Raw genomic sequence first — 22,500 nt, 5'->3', positions numbered from 1 at the left:
GGTATCTCTCCAGGAACAGGGTTGGAGTTAAAACCTACAGGAGGTATCTCTCCAGGAACAGGGTTGGAGTTAAAACCTACAGGAGGGTATCTCTCCAGGAACAGGGTTGGAGTTAAAACCTACAGGAGGGTATCTCTCCAGGAACAGGGTTGGAGTTAAAACCTACTACAGGAAGGTATCTCTCCAGGAACAGGGTTGGAGTTAAAACCTACAGGAGGGTATCTCTCCAGGAACAGGGTTGGAGTTAAAACCTACAGGAAGGTATCTCTCCAGGAACAGGGTTGGAGTTAAAACCTACAGGAGGGTATCTCTCCAGGAACAGGGTTGGAGTTAAAACCTACAGGAAGGTATCTCTCCAGGAACAGGGTTGGAGTTAAAACCTACAGGAGGGTATCTCTCCAGGAACAGGGTTGGAGTTAAAACCTACAGGAAGGTATCTCTCCAGGAACAGGGTTGGAGTTAAAACCTACAGGAGGGTATCTCTCCAGGAACAGGGTTGGAGTTAAAACCTACAGGAAGGTATCTCTCCAGGAACAGGGTTGGAGTTAAAACCTACAGGAGGGTATCTCTCCAGGAACAGGGTTGGAGTTAAAACCTACAGGAGGGTATCTCTCCAGGAACAGGGTTGGAGTTAAAACCTACAGGAGGGTATCTCTCCAGGAACAGGGTTGGAGTTAAAACCTACAGGAGGGTATCTCTCCAGGAACAGGGTTGGAGTTAAAACCTACTACAGGAAGGTATCTCTCCAGGAACAGGGTTGGAGTTAAAACCTACAGGAGGGTATCTCTCAGGAACAGGGTTGGAGTTAAAAACAGGAGGGTCTCCAGGAACAGGGTTGGAGTTAAAACCTACAGGAGGGTATCTCTCCAGGAACAGGGTTGGAGTTAAAACCTACAGGAGGGTATCTCTCCAGGAACAGGGTTGGAGTTAAAACCTACAGGAGGGTATCTCTCCAGGAACAGGGTTGGAGTTAAAACCTACAGGAGGGTATCTCTCCAGGAACAGGGTTGGAGTTAAAACCTACAGGAGGGTATCTCTCCAGGAACAGGGTTGGAGTTAAAAGTACAACATGTCAATAATAAAATAAAATAAAAAGTAACACAATAAAACAGCAATAATGAGGCTATAGGGTACAGGTACCAAGTATATGTGGGGGGTTACAGGCTAGTCAAGGTTATTTATACATGTAGGGGGGTGAGCAGTGACTATGCATAGATAATAAACAGAGAGTAGCAGCAGTGTACAAAACAAATGGAGGGGGGTCAAAGTAAATAGTCTGGTGGCCATTTGATTAATTGTTGAGCAGTCTTATGGCCTGGAGGTAGTAGTTGTTCTGCAGTCTTATGGTCGAAGCTGTTAAGGAGCCTTTTGGACCTAGACTTGGCGCTACGGTTCAGCTTACCATGCGGTATCAGAAGGAACAGTCTGACTTGGGTGACTTTTATTGGGCCTTCCTCTGATACCGCCCAGTATATAGATCCTGGATGGCAGGAAGCTTGGCCCCAGTGATGTACTGGGCCGTACGCACTACTCTCTGTAGCGGCTTACGGTCAGATGCCGAGCAGTTGCCATACCAGGCGGTGATGCAACCAGTCAGGATGCTCTCGATGATGCAGCTGTATAACTTTTTGAGGATCTGGGGACTGATGTCATCATCTTTTCAGTCTCCTGAGGGGGGGGAAAGGTGTTGTCGTGCCTTCTTCACGACTGTCTTGGTGTGTTTGGACCATGACGTGTAGTTACTTACCCTTACCACCTGGGGGCAGCCCGTCAGGAAGTCCAGGATCCAGTTACAGAGGGATGTGTTTAGTCCCAGGGTCCTTAGCTTAGTGATGAACTTTGAGGGCACTATGCTATTGAACACTGAGCTGTAGCCAATGAACAGCATTCTCTCATAGGTGTTCCCTTTGTCCATGTGGGAAAGGGCAGTGTGGAGTGTGATTGAGATTGCGTCACCTGTGGATCTGTTGAGGCAGTATGTGAATTGGAGTGGGTCTAGGGTTTCTGGGAGGATGCTGTTGATGTGAGCCATAACCACCCTTTCAAAGCACTTCATGGCTACCGACGTGAGTGCTACGGGGCGCTAATCATTTAGGCAGGTTACCTTCCCTTCCTTGGTCACAGGGACTATGGTGGTCTGTTTGAAACATGTAGGTATTACAGACTCAGTCAGGGAGAGGTTGAAAATGTCAGTGAAGACACTTGATAGTTGGTCCACGCCTGCTTTGAATACACCTCCTGGTAATCTGTCTGGCCCCTCGGCTTTGTGAATGTTGACCTGTTTATTAAAGGTCTTGCTCAAATCGGCTACCGAGAACGTTATCACACAGTCGTCAAAAACAGCTGGTGCTCTCATGTGTGCTTCAGTGTTGCTTGCCACGAATCGAGTACAAAAGGCATTTAGCTTGATTGGTAGGCTCGCGTCACTGGTCAGCTTGCGACTGGGTTTTCCTTTGTAGTCTGTAATAGTTATATTAACAGCTGATGCTCTCGTGCATGCTTCATTCATTTAGTTTGTCTGGTAGGCTCGCATCACTAGGCAGCTCACGTCTGGGTTTCCCTTTGTAGTCCGTAATAGTTTTCAAGTGCTGCCACATCCGACGAACACCAGAGCCAGTGCAGTAGGATTCAATCTTAGTAGTGACGCTTTGTTTGTCTGATGGTTCGTCTGGGATTTCTTATAAGTGTCCGGCTTAGTGTCCCGCTCCTTGAAAGCGGCAGCTCCAGCCTTTAGCTCGATGCGGATGTTGCCTGTAACCCATGGCTTCTGGTTGGGATATGTACGTACGGTCACTGTCGGGAAGACGTCATCGATGCACTTATTGATGAAGCCGGTGACTGAGGTGGTGTACTCCTCAATGCCATTGGATGAATCCCAGAACATATTCCAGTCTGTGCAAAACAGTCCTGTAGCGTAGCATCCGCGTCTATATTAACCATGTATACTGTCTATATTAACCATGTATACTGTCTATATTAACCATGTATACTGTCTATATTAACCATGTATACTGTCTATATTAACCATGTATACTGTCTATATTAACCATGTATACTGTCTACTGTCTATATTAACCCTGTATACGGTATACTGTCTATATTAACCATGTATACTGTCTACTTTCTATATTAACCCTGTATACTGTCTACTGTCTATATTAACCATGTATACTGTATACTGTCTATATTAACCATGTATACTGTCTATATTAACCATGTATACTGTCTATATTAACCATGTATAGTGTCTATATTAAACATGTATACTGTCTATATTAACCATGTATACTGTCTATATTAACCATGTATACTGTATACTGTATACTGTCTATATTAACCATGAACAGGGCTCCGGGCAGCCGAGCGGAAATGGAGGAAAACTCGCCTCCCTGCTGACCTGGCATCCTTTCACTCCCTCCTCTCTACATTTTCCTCCTCTGTCTCTGCTGCTAAAGCCACTTTCTACCACTCTAAATTCCAAGCATCTGCCTCTAACCCTAGGAAGCTCTTTGCCACCTTCTCCTCCCTCCTGAATCCTCCCCCCCCCCCTCCTCCCTCTCTGCAGATGACTTCGTCAACCATTTTGAAAAGAAGGTCGACGACATCCGATCCTCGTTTGCTAAGTCAAACAACACCGCTGGTTCTGCTCACACTGCCCTACCCTGTGCTCTGACCTCTTTCTCCCCTCTCTCCAGATGAAATCTCGCGTCTTGTGACGGCCGGCCGCCCAACAACCTGCCCGCTTGACCCTATCCCCTCCTCTCTTCTCCAGATCATTTCCGGAGACCTTCTCCCTTACCTCACCTCGCTCATCAACTCATCCCTGACCGCTGGCTACGTCCCTTCCGTCCTCAAGAGAGCGAGAGTTGCACCCCTTCTGAAAAAACCTACACTCGATCCCTCCGATGTCAACAACTACAGACCAGTATCCCTTCTTTCTTTTCTCTCCAAAACTCTTGAACGTGCCGTCCTTGGCCAGCTCTACCGCTATCTCTCTCAGAATGACCTTCTTGATCCAAATCAGTCAGGTTTCAAGACTAGTCATTCAACTGAGACTGCTCTTCTCTGCATCACGGAGGCGCTCCGCACTGCTAAAGCTAACTCTCTCTCCTCTGCTCTCATCCTTCTAGACCTATCGGCTGCCTTCGATACTGTGAACCATCAGATCCTCCTCTCCACCCTCTCCGAGTTGGGCATCTCCGGCGCAGCCCACGCTTGGATTGCGTCCTACCTGACAGGTCGCTCCTACCAGGTGGCGTGGCGAGAATCTGTCTCCTCACCACGCGCTCTCACCACTGGTGTCCCCCAGGGCTCTGTTCTAGGCCCTCTCCTATTCTCGCTATACACCAAGTCACTTGGCTCTGTCATAACCTCACATGGTCTCTCCTATCAATGCTATGCAGACGACACACAATTAATCTTCTCCTTTCCCCCTTCTGATGACCAGGTGGCGAATCGCATCTCTGCATGTCTGGCAGACATATCAGTGTGGATGACGGATCACCACCTCAAGCTGAACCTCGGCAAGACGGAGCTGCTCTTCCTCCCGGGAAGGACTGCCCGTTCCATGATCTCGCCATCACGGTTGACAACTCCACTGTGTCCTCCTCCCAGAGCGCTAAGAACCTTGGCGTGATCCTGGACAACACCCTGTCGTTCTCAACTAACATCAAGGCGGTGGCCTGTTCCTGTAGGTTCATGCTCTACAACATCCGCAGAGTACGACCCTGCCTCACACAGGAAGCGGCGCAGGTCCTAATCCAGGCACTTGTCATCTCCCGTCTGGATTACTGCAACTCGCTGTTGGCTGGGCTCCCTGCCTGTGCCATTAAACCCCTACAACTCATCCAGAACGCCGCAGCCTGTCTGGTGTTCAACCTTCCCAAGTTCTCTCACGTCACCCCGCTCCTCCGCTCTCTCCACTGGCTTCCAGTTGAAGCTGCATCCGCTACAAGACCATGGTGCTTGCCTACGGAGCTGTGAGGGGAACGGCACCTCAGTACCTCCAGGCTCTGATCAGGCCCTACACCCAAACAAGGGCACTGCGTTCATCCACCTCTGGCCTGCTCGCCTCCCTACCTCTGAGGAAGTACAGTTCCCGCTCAGCCCAGTCAAAACTGTTCGCTGCTCTGGCCCCCAATGGTGGAACAAACTCCCTCACGACGCCAGGACAGCGGAGTCAATCACCACCTTTCCGGAGACACCTGAAACCCCACCTCTTTAAAGAATACCTAGGATAGGATAAGTAATCCTTCTCACCCCCCTTAAGATGTAGATGCACTATTGTAAAGTGACTGTTCTACTGGATGTCATAAGGTGAATGCACCAATTTGTAAGTCGCTCTGGATAAGAGCGTCTGCTAAATGAGTAGTTAGTTTCCTCTATCCTCCTCTTCTCTCCTCTCCTCTCTCCTCCTCTCATCTCCTCTTCTCTCTCCTCCTTTCCTCTCTCGTCATCTCCTCTCCTCTCTCGTCATCTCCTCTCCTCTCACGTCATCTCCTCTCCTCTCTCGTCATCTCTTCTCCGCTCTTCTCTTTCTCCGTGTGCCTTCTTCTTCATTCTTTAAAAGTGCCTTCCTCGCCACCTTAAATAAACATGCCCCATTCCGAAAATGTAGAACTAGGAACAGATATAGCCCTTGGTTCACTCCAGACATGTCTGCCCTTGACCAGCACAAAAACATCCTGTGGCGTTCTGCATTAAATATATAATATAATAATATATGCCATTTAGCAGACGCTTTTATCCAAAGCGACTTACAGTCATGTGTGCATACATTCTACGTATGGGTGGTCCCGGGAATCGAACCCACTACCCTGGCATTACAAGCGCCATGCTCTACCAACTGTGCTACAGAAGGCCATTAGCATCGAATAGCCCCCATGATATGCAACTTTTCAGGGAAGTTAGGAACAAATATACACAGGCAGTTGGAAAGCTAAGGCTAGATTTTTCAAGCGGAAATTTGCATCCTGTAGTACAAACTCAGAAAAGTTCTGGGACACTGTAAAGTCCATGGAGAATAAGAGCACCTCCTCCCAGCTGCCCACTTCTCTGAGGCTAGGAAACATTGTCACCATCGATAAATCCACTATAATTGAGAATTTCAAGAAGCATTTCTCTACGGCTGGCCATGCTTTCCACATAGCTACCCCTACCCCGGTCAACTGCCCGGCACCCTCCACAGCAACCCGCCAAAGCCCCCACCATTTCTCCTTCACCCAAATCCAGATAGCTGATGTTCTGAAAGATCTGCAAAATGTCCAAATCAGCCGGGCTAGACAATCTGGACCCTCTCTTTCTAAAATGATCTGCCGAAATTGTTGCAACCCCTATTACTAGCCTGTTCAACCTCTCTTTCGTATCGTCTGAGATTCCCAAAGATTGGAAAGCTGCCGCGGTCATCCCCCTCTTCAAAGGGGGTGACACTCTAGACCCAAACTGCTACAGACCTATATCTATCCTACCCTGTCTTTCTAAGGTCTTCGAAAGCCAAGTTAACAAACAAATTACTGACCATTTCGAATCCCACCATACCTTCTCCGCTATGCAATCTGGTTTCAGAGCTGGTCATGGGTGCACCTCAGCCACGCTCAAGGTCCTAAACGATATCTTAACCACCATTGATAAGAGACATTACTGTGCAGCCGTATTCATCGACCTGGCCAAGGCTTTCGACTCTGTCAATCATCATATTCTTATTGGCAGACTCGACAGCCTTGGTTTCTCAAATGATTGCCTCGCCTGGTTCACCAACAACTTCTCTGATAGAGTTCAGTGTGTCAAATCGGAGGGCCTGTTGTCCGGACCTCTGGCATGGGGGTGCCACAGGGTTCAATTCTCGGCCGACTCTCTTCTCAGTATACATCAATGATGTCGCTCTTGTTGCTGGTGATTCTCTGATCCACCTCTACGCAGACGACACCATTCTGTATACCTCTGGCCCTTCTTTGGGCACTGTGTTAACAAACCTTCGGATGAGCTTCAATAAACATACAGCTCTCCTTCCGTGGCCTCCAACTGCTCTTAAATGCAAGTAAAACTAAATGGATGCTATTCAATCGATCACTGCCCGCACCTGCTCGCCCGTCCAGCATCACTACTCTGGACAGTTCTGAATATGTGGACAACTGTAAATACCTAGGTGTCTGGCTAGACATATCAGTATAAAGACCAGTTATAAAAGTGCCACAACAAAAGGCATGTAGGTTAGCTGTTATATCTTCCTGACCAATAGGAAGCCTTTGTTTTCTATGGTAGTAGTAGGTCAGGACTAGGGATTTAGTCCAGTTTATATTTTCTATGTGGAGGTTCTTGTTTGGTTTTTTTCTATGTTGGTGTTTTGGTATGTTTCCCAATTAGAGGCAGCTGGCTATCGTTGTCTCTAATTGGGGATCATATTTAATTTATTATTATTTATATATATATATATTATTTAGTATTTATCATACTTAAGTAGCATTTTTCCACCTGTGTGTTATGGGATATCGTTTTGAGTTAGTTCATGTAGCACCTCTGTTGTCACGGTTTGTTGTTTTGTTTGTTTGTTTGTTTGTTTATTGTTTGTTTTGCTAAGTTTCACTATTTTACTTCTTATGGCTGGGGGTCAGTATTGAGTAGCTTGGATGAATAAGATGCCCAGAGTAAACTGCCTGCTACTCAGGCCCAGAAGCTAAGATAGGCATAGTATTAGACATGGATAGAAAACACTCTGAAGTTTCTAAAACTGTTTGAATGATGTCTGTGAGTATAACAGAACTCATATGGCAGGCAAAAACCTGAGATAAAATCCAACCAGGAAGTGGGAAATCTGAGGTTTATAGTTTTTCAACTCTTGGCCTATCAAACACACAGTGTCTATGGGGTCATATTGCACTTCCTAAGGCTTCCACTAGATGTCAACAGTCTTTAGAACCTTGTTTGAGGCTTCTACTGTGAAGGGAGAGAGAAAGAAAGCTGTTTCAACCAGAGGTCTGCCAGAGTATCCTTGAGCTGATCACACACGCTCCCGTGAGAGGTAGCTGCGTTCCATTGCATTTCTAAAGACAAAGGAATTCTCCGGTTGAAACATTATTGAAGATTTATTTTAAAAACACCCTAAAGATTGATTCTATACATCGCTTGTCATGTTTCTACGAACTGTAACGGAACTTTTTGACATTTCGTCTGGACCTAGTGCTCGCGCCTCATGAATTTGGATTTGTGAACTAAACGCGCAAACAAAAATGAGGTATTTGGACATAAATGATGGACTTTATCGAACAAAACAAACATTTATTGTCGAACTGGGATTCCTGGGATTCCATTCCTCAGGATGGTTTCCATATAGTCCAGTGAAGTTCCTTGATGGCCGCCTTGGTGTCTGCTTCAGGGGGAATGTACACAGCTGTGACAATAACTGAGGAGAATTCTCTTGGTAGGTAAAATGGCTGACAATTAATTGCAAGGAATTCTAGGTCGAGTGAGCAGAAGGTCTTGAGTTCCTGTATGTTGTTATGATTACACCATGAGTCGTTAATCATAAAGCATTCCGACAACATATCCCGAGTGAGCCATGTTTCCGTGAAACAGAGAATGTTACAGTCTCTGATGTCTCTCTGGAAGGCAACCCCTCGTTCGAATTCCGTCTACCTTGTTGTCAAGAGACTGGACATTGGCTAGCATTACACTCTGGAGTGGTGGGCGATGTGCCCGTCTACGGAGCCTGAACAGGTGGCCACTTCGCCTGCCACTTCTGTGGCGCCGTTGTTATGGGTCGACTACTGGAATTAGATCCAGTGTCCTGGGTGGAGGTCCAAACAGATGATCCGCTTCGGGAAAGTCGTGTTCCTGGTTCGGAATGTTGGTAAGTTAATATTGCTCTTATATCGAGTAGTAGTATGTAATAAGACTTGAGATTTCCTTGGGTGGTAAATAATACATGAAAAATAAAATACTGCATAGTTTCCTAAGAACTAGAAGTGAGGCGACCATCTCTGTCGGCGCGATCATAGCCGTGTGTGTTCGTACGTGTGTTTGCGTGTATGAGTGTGTGTGTGTGTGTATGTGTGTGTGTGTGTGTGTGTGTGTGTGTGTGTGTGTGTGTGTGTGTGTGTGTGTGTGTGTGTGTGTGTGTGTGTGTGTGTGTGTGTGTGTGTGTGTGTGTGTGTGTGTGTGTGTGTGTGTGTGTGTGTGTGTGTGTGTGTGTGTGTGTGTGTGTGTGTGTGTGTGTGTGTGTGTGTGTGTGTGTGTGTGTGTGTGTGTGTGTGTGTGTGTGTGTGTGTGTGTGTGTGTGTTACAGAGCTTTGTTATCTGACTGTTTTAATTAATTACAGTTAATTAGTGTATATTAGATATTAGCCTAATACATTAGGCTACTTTGAGTTAAAATGCTTTTACTCAAAACAACTGATTAATAACCTACTCTGTTATACCAGGTTTGATTCTCCTGCTACTTCCCTGCCACCTACACACACGACATGACATTGAGTATTGTTCAAGTAGACTGTGATTTTCTCCATCTCTCTCTCTCTCTTTCTAGTTTAATTATGTATTCATTAATTATTAACCCTTTCCACTCTCTGTTAATATCTCTCGTCTATTTTGTTAGTGTTCTTCAATCCTTCAGCTTTGTCTCTCTAATCAAAAGCAGATCAATTCAGTATCAAATTACATGGTACCATGTAATTTGATACTGAATTGATCTGCTTTTGATTAACTCAAAGTAGCCTAATGTATTAGGCTAATATCTAATATATTCCAATGTATTCTAATGTATTGGTCATCTGCTTGTAGGTGTGGGAGGGGAGTGGTGTTTAGGACTGTCCAGAGACAGAGCAGAACCCCGATGACCCATCTACAGGTGGTTCATCATCACCCTGGTCTGGTTCATCACCCTCGTCTGGTTCATCACCCTGGTCTGGTTCATCACCCTGGTCTTGTTCATCATCACCCTGGTCTTGTTCATCACCCTGGCCTGGTTCATCACCCTGGTCTGGTTCATCATCCTGGCCTGGTTCATCACCCTGGCCTGGTTCATCATCACCCTGGTCTGGTTCATCATCACCCTGGTCTGGTTCATCATCATCCTGGCCTGGTTCATCACCCTGGCCTGGTTCATCATCACCCTGGTCTGGTTCATCATCACCCTGGTCTGGTTCATCATCACCCTGGTCTGGTTCATCATCACCCTGGTCTGGTTCATCATCACCCTGGCCTGGTTCATCATCACCCTGGTCTGGTTCATCATCACCCTGGCCTGGTTCATCACCCTGGCCTAGTTCATCACCCTGGCCTGGTTCATCATCCTGGCCTAGTTCATCACCCTGGTCTTGTTCATCATCACCCTGGCCTGATTCATCACCCTGGCCTAGTTCATCACCCTGGTCTGGTTCATCATCCTGGCCTGGTTCATCACCCTGGTCTGGTTCATCACCCTGGCGTGGTTCATCATCACCCTGGTCTGGTTCATCATCCTGGCCTGGTTCACCACCCTGGCCTGGTTCATCATCACCCTGGTCTGGTTCATCATCACCCTGGTCTGGTTCATCATCACCCTGGCCTGGTTCATCACCCTGGCCTAGTTCATCACCCCGGTCTGGTTCATCATCATCCTGGTCTGGTTCATCAACATCCTGGTCTGGTTCATCATCATCCTGGTCTGGTTCATCATCACCCTGGCCTGGTTCATGACCCTGGTCTGGTTCATCACCACCCTGGCTTGGTTCATCACCCTGGCCTGGTTCATCACCCTGGCCTGGTTCATCACCCTGGTCTGGTTCATCATCCTGGCCTGGTTCATCACCCTGGTCTGGTTCATCACCCTGGCCTGGTTCATCATCACCCTGGTCTGGTTCATCATCCTGGCCTGGTTCACCACCCTGGCCTGGTTCATCATCACCCTGGTCTGGTTCATCATCACCCTGGTCTGGTTCATCATCACCCTGGCCTGGTTCATCACCCTGGCCTAGTTCATCACCCCGGTCTGGTTCATCATCATCCTGGTCTGGTTCATCAACATCCTGGTCTGGTTCATCATCATCCTGGTCTGGTTCATCATCACCCTGGCCTGGTTCATGACCCTGGTCTGGTTCATCACCACCCTGGCTTGGTTCATCACCCTGGCCTGGTTCATCACCCTGGCCTGGTTCATCACCCTGGTCTGGTTCATCATCCTGGCCTGGTTCATCACCCTGGCCTGGTTCATCACCCTGGTCTGGTTCATCACCCTGGTCTGGTTCATCACCTCCCTTGCCTCGTTCATCACCCTGGCCTGGTTCATCACCGATCCTGGCCTGGTTCATCACCCTGGCCTGGTTCATCACCCTGGTCTGGTTCATCACCTCCCTTGCCTTGTTCATCACCCTGGCCTGGTTCATCACCCTGGCCTGGTTCATCACCCTGGTCTGGTTCATCATCACCCTGGTCTGGTTCATCACCCTGGACTGGTTCATCACCCTGGTCTGGTTCATCACCTTGGCCTGGTTCATCACCATGGTCTGGTTCATCACCCTGGTCTGGTTCATCACCCTGGCCTGGTTCATCACCCTGGTCTGGTTCATCATCACCCTGGTCTGGTTCATCACCCTGGACTGGTTCATCACCCTGGCCTGGTTCATCACCCTGGCCTGGTTCATCACCCTGGACTGGTTCATCACCCTGGTCTGGTTCATCAACCTGGCCTGGTTCATCACCCTGGTCTGGTTCATCACCCTGGTCTGGTTCATCATCCTGGCCTGGTTCATCACCCTGGCCTGGTTCATCACCCTGGTCTGGTTCATCACCCTGGTCTTGTTCATCACCTCCCTTGCCTCGTTCATCACCCTGGCCTGGTTCATCACCGATCCTGGCCTGGTTCATCACCCTGGCCTGGTTCATCACCCTGGTCTGGTTCATCACCTCCCTTGCCTTGTTCATCACCCTGGCCTGGTTCATCACCGATCCTGGCCTGGTTCATCACCCTGGTCTGGTTCATCATCACCCTGGTCTGGTTCATCACCCTGGACTGGTTCATCACCCTGGTCTGGTTCATCACCTTGGCCTGGTTCATCACCATGGTCTGGTTCATCACCCTGGTCTGGTTCATCACCCTGGCCTGGTTCATCACCCTGGTCTGGTTCATCATCACCCTGGTCTGGTTCATCACCCTGGACTGGTTCATCACCCTGGTCTGGTTCATCACCCTGGCCTGGTTCATCACCATGGTCTGGTTCATCACCCTGGCCTGGTTCATCACCCTGGACTGGTTCATCACCCTGGTCTGGTTCATCAACCTGGCCTGGTTCATCACCCTGGTCTGGTTCATCACCCTGGTCTGGTTCATCACCCTGGTCTGGTTCATCACAGTGGCCTGGTTCATCACCATGCTCTGGTTCATCACCCTGGTCTGGTTCATCACCCTGGCCTGGTTCATCACACTGGCCTGGTTCATCACCCTGGTCTGGTTCATCACCGATCCTTGCCTCGTTCATCACCCTGGCCTGGTTCATCACCCTGGCCTGGTTCATCACCCTGGTCTGGTTCATCACCCTGGTCTGGTTCATCATCCTGGCCTGGTTCATCACCCTGGTCTGGTTCATCACCCTGGCCTGGTTCATCACCGATCCTGCCCCCTCTCCCCAAAGCCCAAGCTCTTCTCACCAGCACCCAACCCACCGTCCGAGAATGCACACATTGCTCTCTGACCTGCATCTCCCATCAACCCCCGCCATCATCTCCCTGAACCAGCTCCAGTGGCCAGGGAGAGGAAGACAGCTGAGGATCCTTTAGACATTGACGTTATGCAGCGGGCAGATGAGTTAAAGAAACAATGAGTTAAACATGATGAGTAAAATGAGTTATGATGAGTTAAAGAAACAATGAGTTAAATATGATGAGTAAAATGAGTTATGATGAGTTAAAGAAACAATGAGTTAAACATGATGAGTAAAATGAGTTATGATGAGTTAAAGAAACAATGAGTTAAATATGATGAGTAAAATGAGTTATGATGAGTTAAAGAAACAATGAGTTAAACATGATGAGTAAAATGAGTTATGATGAGTTAAAGAAACAATGAGTTAAACATGATGAGTTAAACAAGCGGCAGCAGGAGTAAACAGAAACAAAAGCCCAGCAAAGGCCGTCTACGTCGTCATGGTAACATGGGTCTATCCCCCCTGATCAATTTCTCCCGTTTGTCAGGGACATGAAAATGCTTCTTTTACATTGTTTTTAACATTATTGCTATTTACCTCTTGTGATATTTCATCTGATTATGAATAAATACACATGGCCAAAAGTATGTGGACACTCCTTCAAATTAGTGGATTTGGATATTTCAAATTAGTGGATTCGGCTATTTCAGACACACCTGTTGTTGACACTTGTATAAACTCGAGCACACATCCATGCAATCTCCATAGACAAACAATGGCAGTAGAATAGCCTGTACTGAAGAGCTCAGTGACTTTCAACATGGCACCTTTCGTCAAATTTCTGCCCTGCTAGAGCTGCCACGGTCAACTGTAAGTGCTGTTATTGTGAAGTGGAAATGTCTAGGAGCAACAACGGCTCAGCTGCGAAGTGGTAGACCACACAAGCTCACAGAACGGGACCGCTGAGTGCTGAGTCGCTTAGCGCGTAAAAATGATCTGTTCTCGGGTTGCAACACTCATTACCGAGTTCCAAACTGCCTCTGGAAGCAACATCAGCACAATAACTGTTCGTCGGGAGCTTCATTAAATGGGTTTCCATGGCCGAGCAGCAGCAGACAAGCCTAAGATCACAACGCGCAATGCCAAGCGTCAGCTGGAGTGGTGTAAAACTCGCAGCCACTCTGAAGCAGTGGAAACGCATTCTCTGGAGTCACCATCTGGCAGTCCGATGGACGAATCTGGGTTTGGCGGATGCCAGGAGAAACGATACCTGCCCCAAATGCATGGTGCCAACTGTAAAGTTTGGTGGAGGAGGAATAATGGTCTGGGCCTGTTTTTTCATGGTTTGGGCCAGGTCCTCTTAGTTCCAGTGAAGGGAAATCGAGATCGGTGTGGAAGAACTTGACTGGCTTGCACAGAGCCCTGACCTCATCCCCATCGGACACCTTTGGGAACAGTTTCATGAACAGCGAGGGCCAGCTTACAAAATTGAACATTCAATTTGCGGTAAATGTTTTAGCTAGACTCCTGACATCCACAGGGGGAGGGCAAACGTGATTTCTCTCCTCGAGCCTGTCATAAAGTCTCTCTGCTACCACACTGAATAACCCTGTGACTAGATGGATCTGTTTCTCTGCTACCACACTGAGTAACCCTGCTGACTAGACGGATCTGTCTCTCTGCTACCACACTGAGTAACCCTGCTGACTAGACGGATCTGTCTCTCTGCTACCACACTGAGTAACCCTGCTGACTAGACAGATCTGTCTCTCTGCTACCACACTGATCTGTCTCTCTGTAACCCTGTGACTAGACAGATCTGTCTCTCTGCTACCACACTGAATAACCCTGTGACTAGACAGATCTGTTTCTCTGCTACCACACTGAGTAACCCTGCTGACTAGACGGATCTGTCTCTCTGCTACCACACTGAGTAACCCTGCTGACTAGACGGATCTGTCTCTCTGCTACCACACTGAGTAACCCTGCTGACTAGACAGATCTGTCTCTCTGCTACCACACTGAATAACCCTGCTGACTAGACAGATCTGTCTCTCTGCTACCACACTGAATAACCCTGCTGACTAGACAGATCTGTCTCTCTGCTACCACACTGAATAACCCTGCTGACTAGACAGATCTGTCTCTCTGCTACCACACTGAGTAACCCTGCTGACTAGATGGATCTGTCTCTCTGCTACCACACTGAGTAACCCTGCTGACTAGACAGATCTGTCTCTCTGCTACCACACTGAATAACCCCTGACTAGACAGATCTGTCTCTCTGCTACCACACTGAATAACCCTGCTGACTAGACAGATCTGTCTCTCTGCTACCACACTGAGTAACCCTGCTGACTAGACAGATCTGTCTCTCTGCTACCACACTGAATAACCCTGCTGACTAGACAGATCTGTCTCTCTGCTACCACACTGAATAACCCTGCTGACTAGACAGATCTGTCTCTCTGCTACCACACTGAATAACCCTGTGACTAGACAGATCTGTCTCTCTGCTACCACACTGAGTAACCCTGCTGACTAGACAGATCTGTCTCTCTGCTACCACACTGAATAACCCTGTGACTAGACGGATCTGTCTCTCTGCTACCACACTGAATAACCCTGTGACTAGACAGATCTGTCTCTCTGCTACCACACTGAGTAACCCTGCTGACTAGACAGATCTGTCTCTCTGCTACCACACTGAATAACCCTGTGACTAGACGGATCTGTCTCTCTGCTACCACACTGAGTAACTGCTACCACACTGAGTAACCCTGCTGACTAGACAGATCTGTCTCTCTGCTACCACACTGAATAACCCTGTGACTAGACAGATCTGTCTCTCTGCTACCACACTGAGTAACCCTGTGACTAGACAGATCTGTCTCTCTGCTACCACACTGAATAACCCTGCTGACTAGACGGATCTGTCTCTCTGCTACCACACTGAATAACCCTGTGACTAGATGGATCTGTCTCTCTGCTACCACACTGAGTAACCCTGCTGACTAGACAGATCTGTCTCTCTGCTACCACACTGAATAACCCTGTGACTAGATGGATCTGTCTCTCTGCTACCACACTGAGTAACCCTGTGACTAGACAGATCTGTCTCTCTGCTACCACACTGAATAACCCTGTGACTAGACAGATCTGTCTCTCTGCTACCACACTGAATAACCCTGTGACTAGACAGATCTGTCTCTCTGCTACCACACTGAGTAACCCTGCTGACTAGACGGATCTGTCTCTCTGCTACCACACTGAGTAACCCTGTGACTAGACGGATCTGTCTCTCTGCTACCACACTGAGTAACCCTGTGACTAGACGGATCTGTCTCTCTGCTACCTCACCGAATAACCCTGTGACTAGACAGATCTGTCTCTCTGCTACCACACTGAATAACCCTGCTGACTAGACGGATCTGTCTCTCTGCTACCACACTGAATAACCCTGCTGACTAGATGGATCTGTCTCTCTGCTACCACACTGAATAACCCTGTGACTAGACGGATCTGTCTCTCTGCTACCACACTGAATAACCCTGTGACTAGACAGATCTGTCTCTCTGCTACCACACTGAGTAACCCTGCTGACTAGACAGATCTGTCTCTCTGCTACCACACTGAATAACCCTGTGACTAGATGGATCTGTCTCTCTGCTACCACACTGAGTAACCCTGTGACTAGACAGATCTGTCTCTCTGCTACCACACTGAATAACCCTGTGACTAGACAGATCTGTCTCTCTGCTACCACACTGAATAACCCTGTGACTAGACAGATCTGTCTCTCTGCTACCACACTGAGTAACCCTGTGACTAGACAGATCTGTCTCTCTGCTACCACACTGAATAACCCTGCTGACTAGACAGATCTGTCTCTCTGCTACCACACTGAATAACCCTGCTGACTAGACGGATCTGTCTCTCTGCTACCACACTGAATAACCCTGTGACTAGATGGATCTGTCTCTCTGCTACCACACTGAGTAACCCTGCTGACTAGACAGATCTGTCTCTCTGCTACCACACTGAATAACCCTGTGACTAGACAGATCTGTCTCTCTGCTACCACACTGAATAACCCTGTGACTAGACAGATCTGTCTCTCTGCTACCACACTGAGTAACCCTGCTGACTAGACGGATCTGTCTCTCTGCTACCACACTGAGTAACCCTGTGACTAGACGGATCTGTCTCTCTGCTACCACACTGAGTAACCCTGTGACTAGACGGATCTGTCTCTCTGCTACCTCACCGAATAACCCTGTGACTAGACAGATCTGTCTCTCTGCTGCCACACTGAATAACCCTGCTGACTAGACAGATCTGTCTCTCTAATACCACACTGAATAACCCTGCTGACTAGACAGATCTGTCTCTCTGCTACCACACTAACCCTGTGACACTGCTACCACACTGAATAACCCTGCTGACTAGACAGATCTGTCTCTCTGCTAACCCTGTGACTAGACAGATCTGTCTCTCTGCTACCACACTGAATAACCCTGTGACTAGACAGATCTGTCTCTCTGCTACCACACTGAGTAACCCTGCTGACTAGACAGATCTGTCTCTCTGCTACCACACTGAATAACCCTGTGACTAGATGGATCTGTCTCTCTGCTACCACACTGAGTAACCCTGCTGACTAGACAGATCTGTCTCTCTGCTACCACACTGAATAACCCTGTGACTAGACAGATCTGTCTCTCTGCTACCACACTGAGTAACCCTGTGACTAGACAGATCTGTCTCTCTGCTACCACACTGAATAACCCTGCTGACTAGACAGATCTGTCTCTCTGCTACCACACTGAATAACCCTGCTGACTAGACGGATCTGTCTCTCTGCTACCACACTGAATAACCCTGTGACTAGATGGATCTGTCTCTCTGCTACCACACTGAGTAACCCTGCTGACTAGACAGATCTGTCTCTCTGCTACCACACTGAATAACCCTGTGACTAGATGGATCTGTCTCTCTGCTACCACACTGAGTAACCCTGTGACTAGACAGATCTGTCTCTCTGCTACCACACTGAATAACCCTGTGACTAGACAGATCTGTCTCTCTGCTACCACACTGAATAACCCTGTGACTAGACAGATCTGTCTCTCTGCTACCACACTGAGTAACCCTGCTGACTAGACGGATCTGTCTCTCTGCTACCACACTGAATAACCCTGCTGACTAGATGGATCTGTCTCTCTGCTACCACACTGAATAACCCTGCTGACTAGACAGATCTGTCTCTCTGCTACCACACTGAATAACCCTGCTGACTAGACAGATCTGTCTCTCTGCTACCACACTGAATAACCCTGTGACTAGACAGATCTGTCTCTCTGCTACCACACTGAATAACCCTGTGACTAGATGGATCTGTCTCTCTGCTACCACACTGAATAACCCTGCTGACTAGACAGATCTGTCTCTCTGCTACCACACTGAATAACCCTGTGACTAGACAGATCTGTCTCTCTGCTACCACACTGAATAACCCTGCTGACTAGACATATCTGTCTCTCTGCTACCACACTGAATAACCCTGTGACTAGACAGATCTGTCTCTCTGCTACCACACTGAATAACCCTGCTGACTAGACAGATCTGTCTCTCTGCTACCACACTGAATAACCCTGCTGACTAGACAGATCTGTCTCTCTGCTACCACACTGAATAAGTAACCCTGTGACTAGACAGATCTGTCTCTCTGCTACCACACTGAATAACCCTGTGACTAGACAGATCTGTCTCTCTGCTACCACACTGAATAACCCTGTGACTAGACAGATCTGTCTCTCTGCTACCACACTGAATAACCCTGTGACTAGACAGATCTGTCTCTCTGCTACCACACTGAATAACCCTGTGACTAGACAGATCTGTCTCTCTGCTACCACACTGAATAACCCTGCTGACTAGACAGATCTGTCTCTCTGCTACCACACTGAATAACCCTGCTGACTAGACAGATCTGTCTCTCTGCTACCACACTGAGTAACCCTGCTGACTAGACAGATCTGTCTCTCTGCTACCACACTGAATAACCCTGTGACTAGACAGATCTGTCTCTCTGCTACCACACTGAATAACCCTGCTGACTAGACAGATCTGTCTCTCTGCTACCACACTGAATAACCCTGCTGACTAGATGGATCTGTCTCTCTGCTACCACACTGAATAACCCTGTGACTAGACAGATCTGTCTCTCTGCTACCACACTGAATAACCCTGTGACTAGACAGATCTGTCTCTCTGCTACCACACTGAATAACCCTGTGACTAGACGGATCTGTCTCTCTGCTACCACACTAAATAACCCTGCTGACTAGACAGATCTGTCTCTCTGCTACCACACTGAGTAACCCTGTGACTAGATGGATCTGTCTCTCTGCTACCACACTGAATAACCCTGCTGACTAGACAGATCTGTCTCTCTGCTACCACACTGAGTAACCCTGCTGACTAGACAGATCTGTCTCTCTGCTACCACACTGAATAACCCTGTGACTAGACGGATCTGTCTCTCTGCTACCACACTGAATAACCCTGTGACTAGATGGATCTGTCTCTCTGCTACCACACTGAGTAACCCTGCTGACTAGACAGATCTGTCTCTCTGCTACCACACTGAGTAACCCTGCTGACTAGACAGATCTGTCTCTCTGCTACCACACTGAGTAACCCTGTGACTAGACAGATCTGTCTCTCTGCTACCACACTGAATAACCCTGTGACTAGACAGATCTGTCTCTCTGCTACCACACTGAGTAACCCTGCTGACTAGACAGATCTGTCTCTCTGCTACCACACTGAATAACCCTGTGACTAGATGGATCTGTCTCTCTGCTACCACACTGAGTAACCCTGCTGACTAGACAGATCTGTCTCTCTGCTACCACACTGAATAACCCTGTGACTAGACAGATCTGTCTCTCTGCTACCACACTGAGTAACCCTGTGACTAGACAGATCTGTCTCTCTGCTACCACACTGAATAACCCTGCTGACTAGACAGATCTGTCTCTCTGCTACCACACTGAATAACCCTGCTGACTAGACGGATCTGTCTCTCTGCTACCACACTGAATAACCCTGTGACTAGATGGATCTGTCTCTCTGCTACCACACTGAGTAACCCTGCTGACTAGACAGATCTGTCTCTCTGCTACCACACTGAATAACCCTGTGACTAGATGGATCTGTCTCTCTGCTACCACACTGAGTAACCCTGTGACTAGACAGATCTGTCTCTCTGCTACCACACTGAATAATCCTGTGACTAGACAGATCTGTCTCTCTGCTACCACACTGAATAACCCTGTGACTAGACAGATCTGTCTCTCTGCTACCACACTGAGTAACCCTGCTGACTAGACGGATCTGTCTCTCTGCTACCACACTGAATAACCCTGCTGACTAGATGGATCTGTCTCTCTGCTACCACACTGAGTAACCCTGCTGACTAGACGGATCTGTCTCTCTGCTACCACCCGGAATAACCCTGCTGACTAGACAGATCTGTCTCTCTGCTACCACACTGAATAACCCTGTGACTAGACAGATCTCTCTCTGCTACCACACTGAATAACCCTGTGACTAGATGGATCTGTCTCTCTGCTACCACACTGAGTAACCCTGCTGACTAGACGGATCTGTCTCTCTGCTACCACACTGAATAACCCTGTGACTAGACAGATCTGTCTCTCTGCTACCACACTGAATAACCCTGCTGACTAGACAGATCTGTCTCTCTGCTACCACACTGAATAACCCTGTGACTAGACAGATCTGTCTCTCTGCTACCACACTGAGTAACCCTGCTGACTAGACAGATCTGTCTCTCTGCTACCACACTGAATAACCCTGCTGACTAGACAGATCTGTCTCTCTGCTACCACACTGAGTAACCCTGTGACTAGACAGATCTGTCTCTCTGCTACCACACTGAATAACCCTGTGACTAGACAGATCTGTCTCTCTGCTACCACACTGAATAACCCTGTGACTAGACAGATCTGTCTCTCTGCTACCACACTGAGTAACCCTGCTGACTAGACAGATCTGTCTCTCTGCTACCACACTGAATAACCCTGTGACTAGACAGATCTGTCTCTCTGCTACCACACTGAATAACCCTGCTGACTAGACAGATCTGTCTCTCTGCTACCACACTGAATAACCCTGCTGACTAGACAGATCTGTCTCTCTGCTACCACACTGAGTAACCCTGCTGACTAGACAGATCTGTCTCTCTGCTACCACACTGAATAACCCTGCTGACTAGACAGATCTGTCTCTCTGCTACCACACTGAATAACCCTGTGACTAGACAGATCTGTCTCTCTGCTACCACACTGAGTAACCCTGCTGACTAGACAGATCTGTCTCTCTGCTACCACACTGAATAACCCTGTGACTAGACAGATCTGTCTCTCTGCTACCACACTGAATAACCCTGTGACTAGACAGATCTGTCTCTCTGCTACCACACTGAGTAACCCTGTGACTAGATGGATCTGTCTCTCTGCTACCACACTGAATAACCCTGCTGACTAGACAGATCTGTCTCTCTGCTACCACACTGAATAACCCTGTGACTAGACAGATCTGTCTCTCTGCTACCACACTGAGTAACCCTGCTGACTAGATGGATCTGTCTCTCTGCTACCACACTGAGTAACCCTCGGTTATGACAGGCTCGGTTACGACAGGCTCGTTTACGACAGGCTCGGTTACGACAGGCTCGGTTACGACAGGCTACGACAGGCTCGGTTACGACAGGCTCGGTTACGACAGGCTCGTTTACGACAGGCTCGGTTACGACAGGCTCGGTGATGACAGGCTCGGTGATGACAGGCTCGGTTACGACAGGCTCGGTTACGACAGGCTCGGTTACGACAGGCTCGGTGATGACAGGCTCGGTTACGACAGGCTCGGTTACGACAGGCTCGGTGATGACAGGCTCGGTTACGACAGGCTCGGTGATGACAGGCTCGTTTATGACAGGCTCGGTTACGACAGGCTCGGTGATGACAGGCTCGGTGACGACAGGCTCGGTGACGACAGGCTCGGTTAGATCTCGGCTACAGTTAAAACACACTAAGAATAGACTAAATAACGAGGGAGAAAGAGAGATATCTCAAAAGGAAAGCTTGGCAAGAAAAGATTGAGACTGTGCGATAGAGAGAAAGAGAGAGACACGAGAAGATGAAGAGAGGAGCGATAGAAGAGGGATGGACAGAGAAAAGAGGAGACTCACAGCAGGAGGGGCGTGAGAGAAAACGAAAGGGATGAGACAACGCGAGAGAGATGAGGTGGACCATCACAGCTGGTGCAGACCTGCCTCATATAACAGTGTGTGTGTGTGTGTGTGTGTGTGTGTGTGTGTGTGTGTGTGTGTGTGTGTGTGTGTGTGTGTGTGTGTGTGTGTGTGTGTGTGTGTGTGTGTGTGTGTGTGTGTGTGTGTGTGTGTGTGTGTGTGTGTGTGTGTGTGTGTGTGTGTGTGTGTGTGTGTGTGTGCGTGTGTGTGTGCGTGTGTGTGTGTGTGTGTAGATCAGCATCATCTAACCACACTGCAGGAGAACTGATAGGCTTTTAGAAATATGACTTTTATGTGTCAGACACTGAGTCCTTCCTGAAAACAGGAGAGTGGAGAGAGAGGGCCAGAGAGGAAGGCGAGAGAGAACGTAAAAGTACATGACATGACATGAGATTTTGAATTTTGCCATGGTGATGGCACGGCTACGAACCCCCCTCCACACACACACACACACACACACACACACACACACACACACACACACACACACACACACACACACACACACACACACACACACACACACACACACACACACACACACAC

At 48.2% G+C, this 22,500-nt stretch overlaps 1 protein-coding gene and 1 long non-coding RNA gene across 2 annotated transcripts in view; both read right to left on the bottom strand.

The window, feature by feature from the left end:
- LOC127910028 (uncharacterized) overlaps positions 1–1,178 on the bottom strand; it is a 1,622-nt gene extending 444 nt beyond the window's left edge. The window contains exons 1-2 of the long non-coding RNA XR_008073689.1: positions 849–1,178; positions 467–724 (exon numbers count right to left, since the gene is read on the bottom strand). This is a non-coding gene — a long non-coding RNA (uncharacterized LOC127910028). The remainder of the gene's footprint in view (positions 1–466; positions 725–848) is intronic.
- Positions 1–22,500, bottom strand: part of LOC118378200 (regulating synaptic membrane exocytosis protein 3-like) — a 69,689-nt gene that overhangs the window by 11,951 nt on the left and 35,238 nt on the right. The gene's annotated exons all lie outside the window — the stretch shown is intronic.

The sequence above is a fragment of the Oncorhynchus keta genome, chromosome 20, assembly GCF_023373465.1.
Source record: "Oncorhynchus keta strain PuntledgeMale-10-30-2019 chromosome 20, Oket_V2, whole genome shotgun sequence".
NCBI classification, from domain to species: Eukaryota; Metazoa; Chordata; class Actinopteri; order Salmoniformes; family Salmonidae; genus Oncorhynchus; species Oncorhynchus keta.
Note: the sequence above shows the minus strand (reverse complement) of the source record. Positions and strands in the feature narration are given on the sequence as shown.